General features: G+C 47.4%; 1 long non-coding RNA gene across 1 annotated transcript; it reads right to left on the bottom strand.

Moving 5' to 3' along the window:
- Positions 1 to 1,044: 1,044 nt before the first annotated feature.
- On the bottom strand, positions 1,045 to 8,398 carry LOC138917763 (uncharacterized). Its single transcript, XR_011426211.1, has 2 exons — positions 7,137 to 8,398; positions 1,045 to 1,729 (listed from the first exon to the last, which is right to left on the bottom strand). It is a non-coding gene; the product is annotated as an uncharacterized lncRNA (long non-coding RNA).
- Positions 8,399 to 10,461: the final 2,063 nt, after the last annotated feature.

Below are 10,461 nucleotides of genomic sequence, written 5' to 3'. Positions count from 1 at the left end.
GAAAATCCTCTGCAACGAACACAGCAAGGCCTCAAGCCACATCCAAGGGAATCTGCCCCGCAGGGAATTCTCACGGCAGATGCTCTGCCCCGTGCAGTGGCGAGGCCGCGAATCAGCCAGGAGCCAACATCCAGGGTGGGCGGCGGGATTTCAGGCTTCCTTTCTCTCTTATACTTTGATGAGTTTGAACATTTCATATTCTGTTCTATCCTATCCTATCCTCTTCTACAAATGGCCGCGCTCTCTACCTTTCCTCTCCCAGTACCACACAGATGGGCCCAACCCCCTAGGTGACGCATCATCTTAGCAGCTCCGTTCCCCCCAGCCCGCATAGGGCACCCTGCTAAGGAGTAAAACAGTTTCCAGTAAACCACTGTTAAAAGACAAACTGAGGAGTATTAAAAATTATTAGAGTTTATCTGAGCAAAAACCAATTCCAATCAAACAGCACTGAGCCGGAAGTGGTTAGGAGGAGCGCTCCACTGACAGGGGTTCGGGAGAGGCTTTCGTAGAGAGGAGGTGACAGCAAAGCAGGGAGATGATTTGATTGGCTGTAGCTTAAGCAGGTGCCTTATTTAGGAAAGCCTCGCGGGACGTTTGTGGCTGGTTGTCCTTGGGTTTCTGTCTCTTAACCTTGAGGCTATACAGGCTTAGGTTTTGGTTTGCTGACCTAGGCTGCTAAGGCATTAAAGCCTCTTCTCATGGTCCTGCTGAAGACCCAGAGAAGGCCAGCAGGCTGGGAGGATGACCTCAGGGTGCTGGGCCATGTCGACACCTCCCATACGCCCCACCTCCAGAGCACCAGAGCCAGTCCTGATGGCTCAACAAATCAGAGCCGTCCCAGCCTCAGCATCATCCCTTCTCTACTGACCTCAGCCTAATGGCCTACTTGTTTAATTACTTTAACAACACAGTCTCCCCTTAACAGGGGTTGGGCATCGATCACTAGCCCAGGAGCTTGGTTCCTGGCTAAACCTCAACCCTCCTCTTCTACAAAAGCCCCAGGAAAACTCACACTGGTCTCTGAAACAGTCGGAGCCACGCTTTTCCTTGGCAACGGGTTTATTTTTACCTTACAGACACTGAGAGTCAAGGGAGCAATCATGTCGTCATGTTCCCTATTCCCATCGGCTGCTGGAAAGCCCAGAGCCAGGATGTGCCTCATCCCTAGCAGGGGCTTAGGATGTAGAGGCAGATATTTTGTGGGACAGACTCACTCCTGGCTTCAGCTTACTTTCCTATACTTATTTTACCTTTTCTGTATCTTTCTTATTATGAACTTTACATATCTATCTTGAAGTATTATTTGTATATTTGCAAGATTTCTCCTCTTTTCTGGAAGGAGGTTGATGATGGACAGATGGATGGACAGAAGGAAGAAAGGAAGGATGGGTGGATGGATGGATGGATGGGTAGGTGGATGAGTAGAGAGAGAGGGAGAGTCCTCTCCTTTGCTGGGGTCTTCATCTACCATTGTTTCTAGCCTTGTCCTACAGGATCTGATGTGCTCTTCCAGAAGATGGGGACTCGTGAGGCCACTGTCATGAGCCTGTGCATATTACATGAAACTTAGAGATCTTCTCTGGAGACAGCCTCAAAGTCCAGCTGGTCCTGTGTCCACAAGGATCTCTCCTCTTCAGTGCATTCTGCACACGGCATCACACTTCTCTTTCTATTAATCTTGGGTTTCTCTGTTTCACTTTTAGTGAGAGGGGTCATTTCTTTCCCTCTGTAGAAAGGAAGAGAAAAAGAGGTCTGAAGATGAAGTGCAACATACAAGAGAGGCGAAAGAAAGCTGTGCCCGAATTCTGGGATTCTAGGAACCTAGATGAGATTCTAGCAATCTCCACCCTCTGGAATAGCATCACAAAACCAAAAGTAAGCAAAAAAAACCTGGGGAATTGGAATATCTGTCACAATGCCCATGAACTTCACCCCAGAGAAGAGGTCCCCGCAGAATTAACTCACTTCCTACACAGTTCTGACCAGCTTGGTTTCATGGTTTCCTCATTCATAGATTTCTTCCGTGCACTGATTCAGCACCGTTCCCTCTGGACTCCCAGCCCACGTACAGCCTTCATTCATAATAATAAAGTACCAACCCTCTGTTTTCCTGAACTAATCAGTACGCTTTCTTATGTATTATTCGTGTCTTTCTGAATAGTCTGTAAACAAAATAGCAAAATAGCACTGTTCCCCCTCTTTGTAGTTTTTCTATTTCCTTTGATCTTGCTGATATTTCTTATTCTTTCTTTTGTAGTTTTATATAAAAGTGATGTAAAAATTACAATTGCAAATGTCTCTTTTCTTTTCATTCTTATCAAGAAAAGTTGTGGGACTTCAAAGGCTTTAAGCCAAAAGAAAGAAGTTGAATTTATAATTTATTTTTGGAATAATCAGTTCCCAGTTAATTTGCTCATTAATTTCATGACTAAACGTGAGCAGGGAGCACCACAACTGGTCCCGATGACTCATGAAATCAGACCCATCCTACCCTCAGCATCGTCCCTTCCCCAATGAGCTCATCTCGGAGAACAAGGCAGGCCCGGAGCTAGGAGGAGCTGGGTGTGTTCGAGAACAGAGGGAAGACCAATGAGATAGGAGTGTAGTCGGGGAGGGGGGAGTGGGAAGAGGCAAGGTCCAGGGGGAAGGAAAGGGCTCAATCTCACAGGATTAAACAAAGGAGAGGCTTGGTCTCATGAACACTTAAAAACATCATTTTTACAGCTGTCTGGAGAATGGATCAGGGAGACTAGTGACCTGGGGAAAGAGTAAGTTACTCCTTAATTAATTAATTACCTTATTTAAGGTGACCCTTAATTAATTAAGGGCAGGCTCATGGTGGTAGAGATGGAAAAAGCCATCTTTTAGAGGTAGGACAGCCTCTTGGCAGGGCTGGCTGGCGGGTTGGGACAATGGAGAGAGGGAAGGAGAAATGAAGGATGAAGCCCTTTGCCTTGTGCTCTGGGTGGATGCTGACATCTGAAGGCAGAGAGGCCTGGGAGGGGGACGGCCTGGGAGCTGGCGGAGAGTCCAAGCAGAGATGTCAGGAGGCTGTTGGGTACAGGATGCCTGAATCTCGTAAGAGAGGGCAGTTCTGCCTCATTTTCATCAATGCGGAGAGAGGGCTCTGAGAGGCTTAAGGTTAAGTAACTTGCTACACACCCCAATATACAGTGGGACTCGTGTTCGAACCCAGTTCTCCCTCTAAGCAACTTAGAAAATAAGCTATTTGGCATAATTAAGGTTTTCAAATTACTGGTTTACCCTTTTAAGGAGTGAAACATTTGATGAGAATTTGCACAGAACACATCACAGAGGTACGTGCCATTTCCTTGTTGCCCCGTGGTGCAACCCTCCATGTCCCTCTTGGCCCCCCGGGCCCTGTGCCCTCAGCCAGTAATGAATGGAAGACAGTCATGATGGAAGGGCACACCCCCATGTTCTCTTGAGTGTGCAAGTGTGCCCCGTGCTCAGGGACCCAGACTGCCTTGCATTGCCTGGACCGCTTAGAAAGACAACTTAAAGCACATACTCTCCATTTTCATTCCTCATTGCCATCAACAAGGACTAATAGGCTGCTCTTACTGTTGCCAATTGTCACTAATTTCTGGGATTTGTTGGCTGTTAATGTAGGTTGCAACATCAGAAATCAAGAAACCAAGCCTGTTTAAAAAAAAAAAAAAAGAAAAAGTATTCTTGAGCGACCATGAGAGAGGTTATCTTATGGAATAGTGGACCTGGGCATGAGGTTTTGGTTGCACAGAGACCTTCTGGCTTCATGTCCGTAATCAGAAGGTTGCAGAGGGCCAGAAAAGTCTGATTTCCGGGTAAACAGGAGTTTGCCAGACTGAGCTCTCAGCCTGCCTGGGCGAGGCTGTGGCTTTTGCTTAGACCGCTATGGCAGACGCGGCTAGTTACTGGCTAGATATGCCTTCTCCTTGTTTTACTTACTAAGGGAACTCCAAAAAGGGGGAGATGTCAGTGTGTCTAGCTAAATAGATTCCATTTCCAGTCTTCCAAGCTTCCTTGCTGCTAAGGGTGGCCATGTGACATGGTGCTTCTTGTGGGTTGAATCGTGTTCCCCTCAAAATATACGTTGAAGTCCTAACCCTAGATACCTGTGAGTATGACCTTATTTGGAACTATAGCCTTTGAGACGCACTTAGTTAAAATGAGGTCATTCTGGAGCAGGGTGGCCCTAATCCAATATGACCGCCTATAAGAAGAAAAGAGCCGATGAGACTGAAACACATGGGAGAACATCACGTGACGACAGAGGCAGAGATGGGACGGATGTGTCTACTAGCCAAGGAACGCCAAGGATGCCGGCAACCCCAGAAGCTGGAAGAGGCAAGGAAGGATGCTCCCCTAGAGATTTCAGAGGGAGCGTGGCCCTGCTGAGACTTCGATTTCAGGCTGCTAGCCTCTGGAACTAGAGAGAAGAGATTTCTGTTGTCTTAGGCCACCTGGATTGTGGTACTTTTTTACTGCAGCCCTAGGAAACTAAACAGTACTGAACAGTGAGATATAAGCAAAAATCCATGTGTCCCTTCCCTTATGGAAAGAGAAAGCTCCTGGCTCCCCTGCCCTTCCCCCTTCTTCCTCCCTGGCAAGAGGACATGGCCTGAGGCACAAGCATGAATGAGGCAGCGAGGATGGGAAACAAGCTCATGTGCGAAGGACAGCAAGGCAGAAAGACATGATGGCTGCTAGCAAAACTCACCCCACCTAGGAACAAAACAGTGAGAGCTCAAAGTTACACACCCTGACATTTCCATCACACATGAGGGTAAGAATTTAGAGAGTTGCTGGCATCTTTTCTCCAAGAAATGAAAAAGGACATCACCGCAGGTAAACAAGAATAAACCAGGATGACGGTTATTTTAAAGAAAGTCATGGAGTAAAAATCACAATAGAGCAATTAAAGTCACTATCAGAAAACAAAAGAATCATGAGAAAATAAAATCAAGATTCTAGAAGGAGAATGATACTTGAAACAAGAACCACAACTGGGAGCAGAAGAGGGTCACAGAGATGAAATTTACAATCAGAGACAGCCACCAAGACGGCGTCTCATAAAAATTTTAAACCTCAGGGAAAAGAGAGAATTCAGCAATCACCCAAGCAGAAAGGCAGGTTACAATGAAAGGTATGAATCATAGCTGCCTCTGATTCCTCCCATAACTTAACTTCCCAAAGACAAAAGAAATGTATCTATAGGCCCCAGCTCGGCAGAAAGCGATGTGCTCTGAGAATGAGTTACCCAAACAAGTTGTCATTCACATCTGAGGCTGCAGAATGACACTCTCAGAACCGCAGGATGTCCTTATTCGGCTGTGTGGATCAGCAGATCAGAGCCCCCGACAGATGTATGAGAACTTAATACGCACTAAAATAAGCAACACCCAACGCTGGGGAGATAAAGCGCTATTGAATGAAGTCGCGCTAATTGCACAGGGATGCAGAAATTAATTTAGACCTACATCTAACATCATGCCCCCAAAATAGACTCCAGATGCTTCAAGGAAATAAATAATTTTAAATACGGGAAACTTGCTAAAAATAGATTTGAATATTTATCTCAACCTCAGAGAGAAGCTAACTTCTTCAAAGTGGAATCAGTAGAAGAAATTTCCGTGGAAAAGGGCATTTGACTATCTCGTTGAAAATTTAAATCCTTAGCATAGCAAAGCCCAACAAACCTAAAATCTAAAATCATGTATAATTGAGAAATGTTAAGCATTTCTAAAGCATCAGGTACTACACCAGGGGCACTCACGTGTACCCAATTTCACCTTGGCCACAGCCACGGGAGGAGGTACGGCTGTGTGGTTCCCAGCCTTGCCTGCACAGAGCTTGTGACAAGTTGTGGGAGGGGACACAGGGAGGGGGTGTGACCTAGAGATCAGGAAGCTGCTACTACTTCCAGGCTGGAGGGGCAGAGCAGGCCAAGGTACCACGCAGAGAAAAGGAAGCTGTCAGTACCCTGGGCTGGGGCCACAACCCGAGGTCAGCCCGATGCTGCTGGACCCAGGGCCGCTGCCGCCCCAGAGCCACCTCCAGGAATGCAAGGGCTTCTACCTTCTAATCTGCTGCCGGGGCCTCTCATCGGCCGACTCTAGTTGGAAGTCGCCTAGCAAGGGAGCCTGGGACCCGTAGAGTCCAGGCTTCTAGCCCCATCAGCATGTGGCAGGCAGAATGATGTCTCCCAAAGATATCTACGTCCTGATCTCCAGAACCCGTAAATATGCCAGGTTATGAGGCAAAAGAGAATTAAGCTTAGAGATGGAATTAAGGTTTGCATCACCTGACTTTAACATAGGGGGAGTATCTCGGGTTGTCCAGGTGAGTCTAACGGCCCTAAAAATGGACGAGGGAATCAGGCGAGAAGAGCGGGGACAGGCAACGGGAGAAGGAGTGCCTGGCACTGTGGACTGCGAGCTGGAGGACGGGCCGTGAGCCAAGCAGGTGGCCTCTGGAGCTGCAAAAGGCGAGGACTCAACTTCTTCCCTGGGCTCTCCAGGAAGGGACATGCCTTCATTTGAGCCCACTGAGAACGTGTTCGGCTCCTCTCTATAGAGCTGAAAAGAGTAAGTTTGTGCTGTTCTAAGCCACCAAGTTTGGTCATTAGTCAGCGCAGCCTTAGAAAAACAAATGCACTTTCCATCTCAGAGGAACGTTCCAAGTCACCAGACATGTTGCTGCTTGAAATGGGAAAGCAAAGGACCCCGGACGCTGTGTTAGCAGAGTCAGACCTGCCTGTGCTAGGGACCCAGAGCCCCCAAGACAAGCGCTCTTATCATCTCTACTTTATATACTAAGAAATGGAGGCGCAGAGGGATGAAACCACCTACATAAAGTCACACAGCTATTGCGTGGCAGTCTGACTGCAGGGCTGTATTCTCATCCCCTACCTGACACTGTCTTCTGTTTATAAACTGGTCACCACATAATTTATAGTAGCTAAACCCTGGAAACAACCTCGCTGTCTAACAATAGGATCAAGTACATTGTTCTGAGGCATCAACTCAGTGGGATTCATGGAGATTTTCAAAATGAGAAGTATGAACAACATGGGAAAATATTTGCCAACAATGCAAAATGAAAACAGCAGAATGCAGAAGTATACTTACCCTATGATCACCAAACGCCAAAGCCCGAACAGGAGAAAGAAGAAACAGAGAAGTGAGCAGGTGCTAGGAATGGGGGACCAATGGGTCCTTCCCATCTGTGGAAAATGAAGATGGCACTGGAGTTTGTGGTTCACAGCATGGGATGCTGAAAACGACAGAAGGAATTATCAGACGGACAGACTGGTTCCACCACTGAGGCTCTGGAGCTTCTCAGAGCCTCCGTGCGTCATCTGTAAAATGGGGACAATGTCTCTCCTGGGTTCCCAGCCGCTGTGGTTGTCAAATCGGACGACATTTGCAAGGCTGTGGTTGCGGCTCAGGAACGTTAGCTCCCCTTTCTCTCCCTGACTTTTACGTTCGTGCCCGTTTCTAACAATATAACTTTTGTTAAGACCCTAGAACTCTAAGGTTTGTTTTGCGGTCACAAAATGTTCGAAGATAACTTACTGTGGAGCAGGAGTGAAGAGGCCGCAGCCCTCGTGACGTGAGAATCGAAGTGCACAGGGCCCACACCCTGATGTGTCAGACGTGTGTGTGCACCGGGGGCCTGGACCACAGGCCAGATAAGCAGCCTCTAGGACCCCATGGTTTCCGGGCCCCTCTGTCCTTCCGCCCTCCTCGCCCTGGTCTCAGGGCAACCACCCGTCTGCTTTCTGTCAAACTAGTGGCCTCTAATCAACAATGCTGATCTGTTGCCAGTGGCGGCCGCTGTCAGAACTCAGACCCTTGTTTGTAACGAAACGCAAATGAAATTATGTCATTAAGCTCTGATGGGACGTGCAATTTCAGCCACCATTTGGTTGCATATTTATAGCTGAGCCCTAATTAGATAACTGTCAAGGGACAAGTCCTCTTCAAATCGCTCTTTGGATGGGATGTGTCCTCAGATAATCCGCAGACAGGTGAGCAGGTCTAAACTCTCCAACTGTCCCTCGGCAGGTAGTAAACATCCAGCTGGAGCCCACTGAGTTTATTGAGTGTCACCAGCACTGGCTTGGATCACCGGCGTCCCTGCTGGCTGGCACAGGAGCGCTGATTTCTGAGGTCTTCCTCCCTCCTTCCTCCTCCCCCGCTGCTGTGACTCCCCAGCAGGGGAACATCTCCCCGTCCCCAGCCCCTCACACCCAGCATCTGCACTCAGTTTAAATGCTGTGCAGTTCCCTCTGGCCCGTTCTGTGAGGGTTACCGGTCTGAGCCTTCCAATGTCAGGGATGTTCTGACTCCAGCATGCGTGAGGCTGCTTCTCTGGATGTTCTCGCCCTGGCCAGGGTGACTCACAAAAAAGCCTTTCCAGTTCTCTCCCTGGTTTACCTGAGGCCAGGTGGGGTGGGAGGAAGGAGTGTGACACAGACAGGAACAGACAGGAACTGTCAAATCTGGAACATGAGATACGTAATTGTGCCAAAAACTCCAAGGCAATTTCACTGCCTTAAAACAAATGTAGAAAAACATTGGAAACAATAATGGGCCTCGACTCTGGCTTTGGTTGGTCCTACTGATAACGTTACAAAATGATCGTAGTCTGAGGTGGCACATGGCACAGAACCAAGCAGAATCTGAACTGGCCAACGGCAACCAGAGAAAGCGCGATGGGGCAGAGAGCAGGTGGTCTGAAGGGCGGGGTTTGGATCCCTGCTTCATTGCATGGGGATGTGTTGATGGGGGAAGGTTCCGAGACCTCTCCGCCTCAGGTTTCTCACAGGACAGCCCAGCTATTTCTGCAGGCCCTAAGAATCAATTTAGATAGCGAAAGTAAAGCATCTCAGTGTCGAGGAACAAACTAGGTGCCCAACAAATACTCCCCCCGCCTTATAAAGCATCAAAAACTCGTTTTACTCTTCAAAATTGGAAACTTTTAAAAAAGTTCATGAAACCTAATAGCTGCACTCTAGAATAATCTCAGATGGTAGACGTCTCCCAGAGGTCAGTGAAAGTTACCGACTGTGCAGGTGACAGCTGATGGCCTGAGACCAGCCCACTGCAAAGCCCAGGAAAGTCACGACAACTGACTTTGACCGTGGCTGTAAGGTACCAGTTAGGCCAGGACTGGAAGCACGCAGCGCCCCACCCTAAACTCAGTGCGGCACAACACGGGGTGTCATAAACTAGTCCCCAGCACCAGGACTGAAAAACAGGAAATTTGCCCAAACTTGGTTTGTTTTCCCAGACCTGAAAATAAGCTGGTCTCTGTGGAACAAACACCTCATAAATGAATCATTTGGAGTCCTACTTCTCTTCAGCTCGAAGACTTAGTGATGTCTTATTAACTAGGATGCTCAAAATGATTTCTAAAATAATCAAATAGAAGTCTAAATTGTTGTTTTATGTTATTTTTACAAGCGTTGGGGAATACCAGTTGGCTGGTAGGAAGAGCGGACTCTGCAGCTCCCCTTTATTCTTGTACAAAAGTGGATTCCGAGTATCCATGGATATCCCGGCTCAGAAACTCAAGCTTTCCAATGGTAATTAAAACATGTGACACTGGCGCGGGATAGAAAAATCTGTGCAACAGAATAGCAAATCCAGAAACAGACCTATGTGTTGTCATGTAGCACGTGATAAAGATGATATTTCAAATCAGTCAGAAAAAGACAGACTAATCAAGAAACAGTATTGTTACAATGGCTTATCCATTTAGGAAAAAATGAAGATGCTGCCCTGCCTCACATCTCACATCTCTGGGCGCATTAAATATCTAAACATATGTCTTTAAATCTGGAAGGAAACTTAATGATCTTTAAAAAAGAAAAAAAGCGGAAGCGCCTAGTGAGGATTCAAAATGAGGTCTCTGATTTCAAAGGCTGTGTGTCCCTGATGTCGTGAAAAGAGGGCTTTTCCCCACGGGTCTCCACATTTTGCGATGACAGGTTAAATAATTTCAGTTCCTACACCCCTGCCCCTCCTCACCACCACCACCCACTCTAAACCAAGTACCAAGATGGAAGAGAGGAAAGAGAAATTACTAAGACCTTCAGCAAGAAAGCAACCTCCAGCCCACCTTCCCCTATGTAGTCAATTTCAGTTCCTTCTTTGAAACACGTCAATATAATCTGGATGAAAGGAAGTAGGAGGAAGAAAAACATGGTGCTACCAAAATGAGAAACATCTTAGATGTGCTTGTGAGATGGAGGATTATGATCAGTGCTAGTGGCAGAAGCAATGGGAGCCATGTCTGTTGCCAAGGTGGCTAGGAGGACCAAGGATTGCTTGGGAAGACGAATGGGAAATCAACAGACCACAGGGGCAGCAGGTGAAAGGGAAACTTGCACAGAGACAGAAGGTAGGGATGGACATAAGGGGCTTTTCCATTTGAGAGAGAGGAAAA

Source organism: Equus caballus, chromosome 15 (assembly GCF_041296265.1).
Source record: "Equus caballus isolate H_3958 breed thoroughbred chromosome 15, TB-T2T, whole genome shotgun sequence".
Lineage (NCBI taxonomy): Eukaryota > Metazoa > Chordata > Mammalia > Perissodactyla > Equidae > Equus > Equus caballus.
The sequence above is the reverse complement of the archived record's forward strand: the minus strand, read 5'-3'. Positions and strand labels throughout refer to the sequence as shown.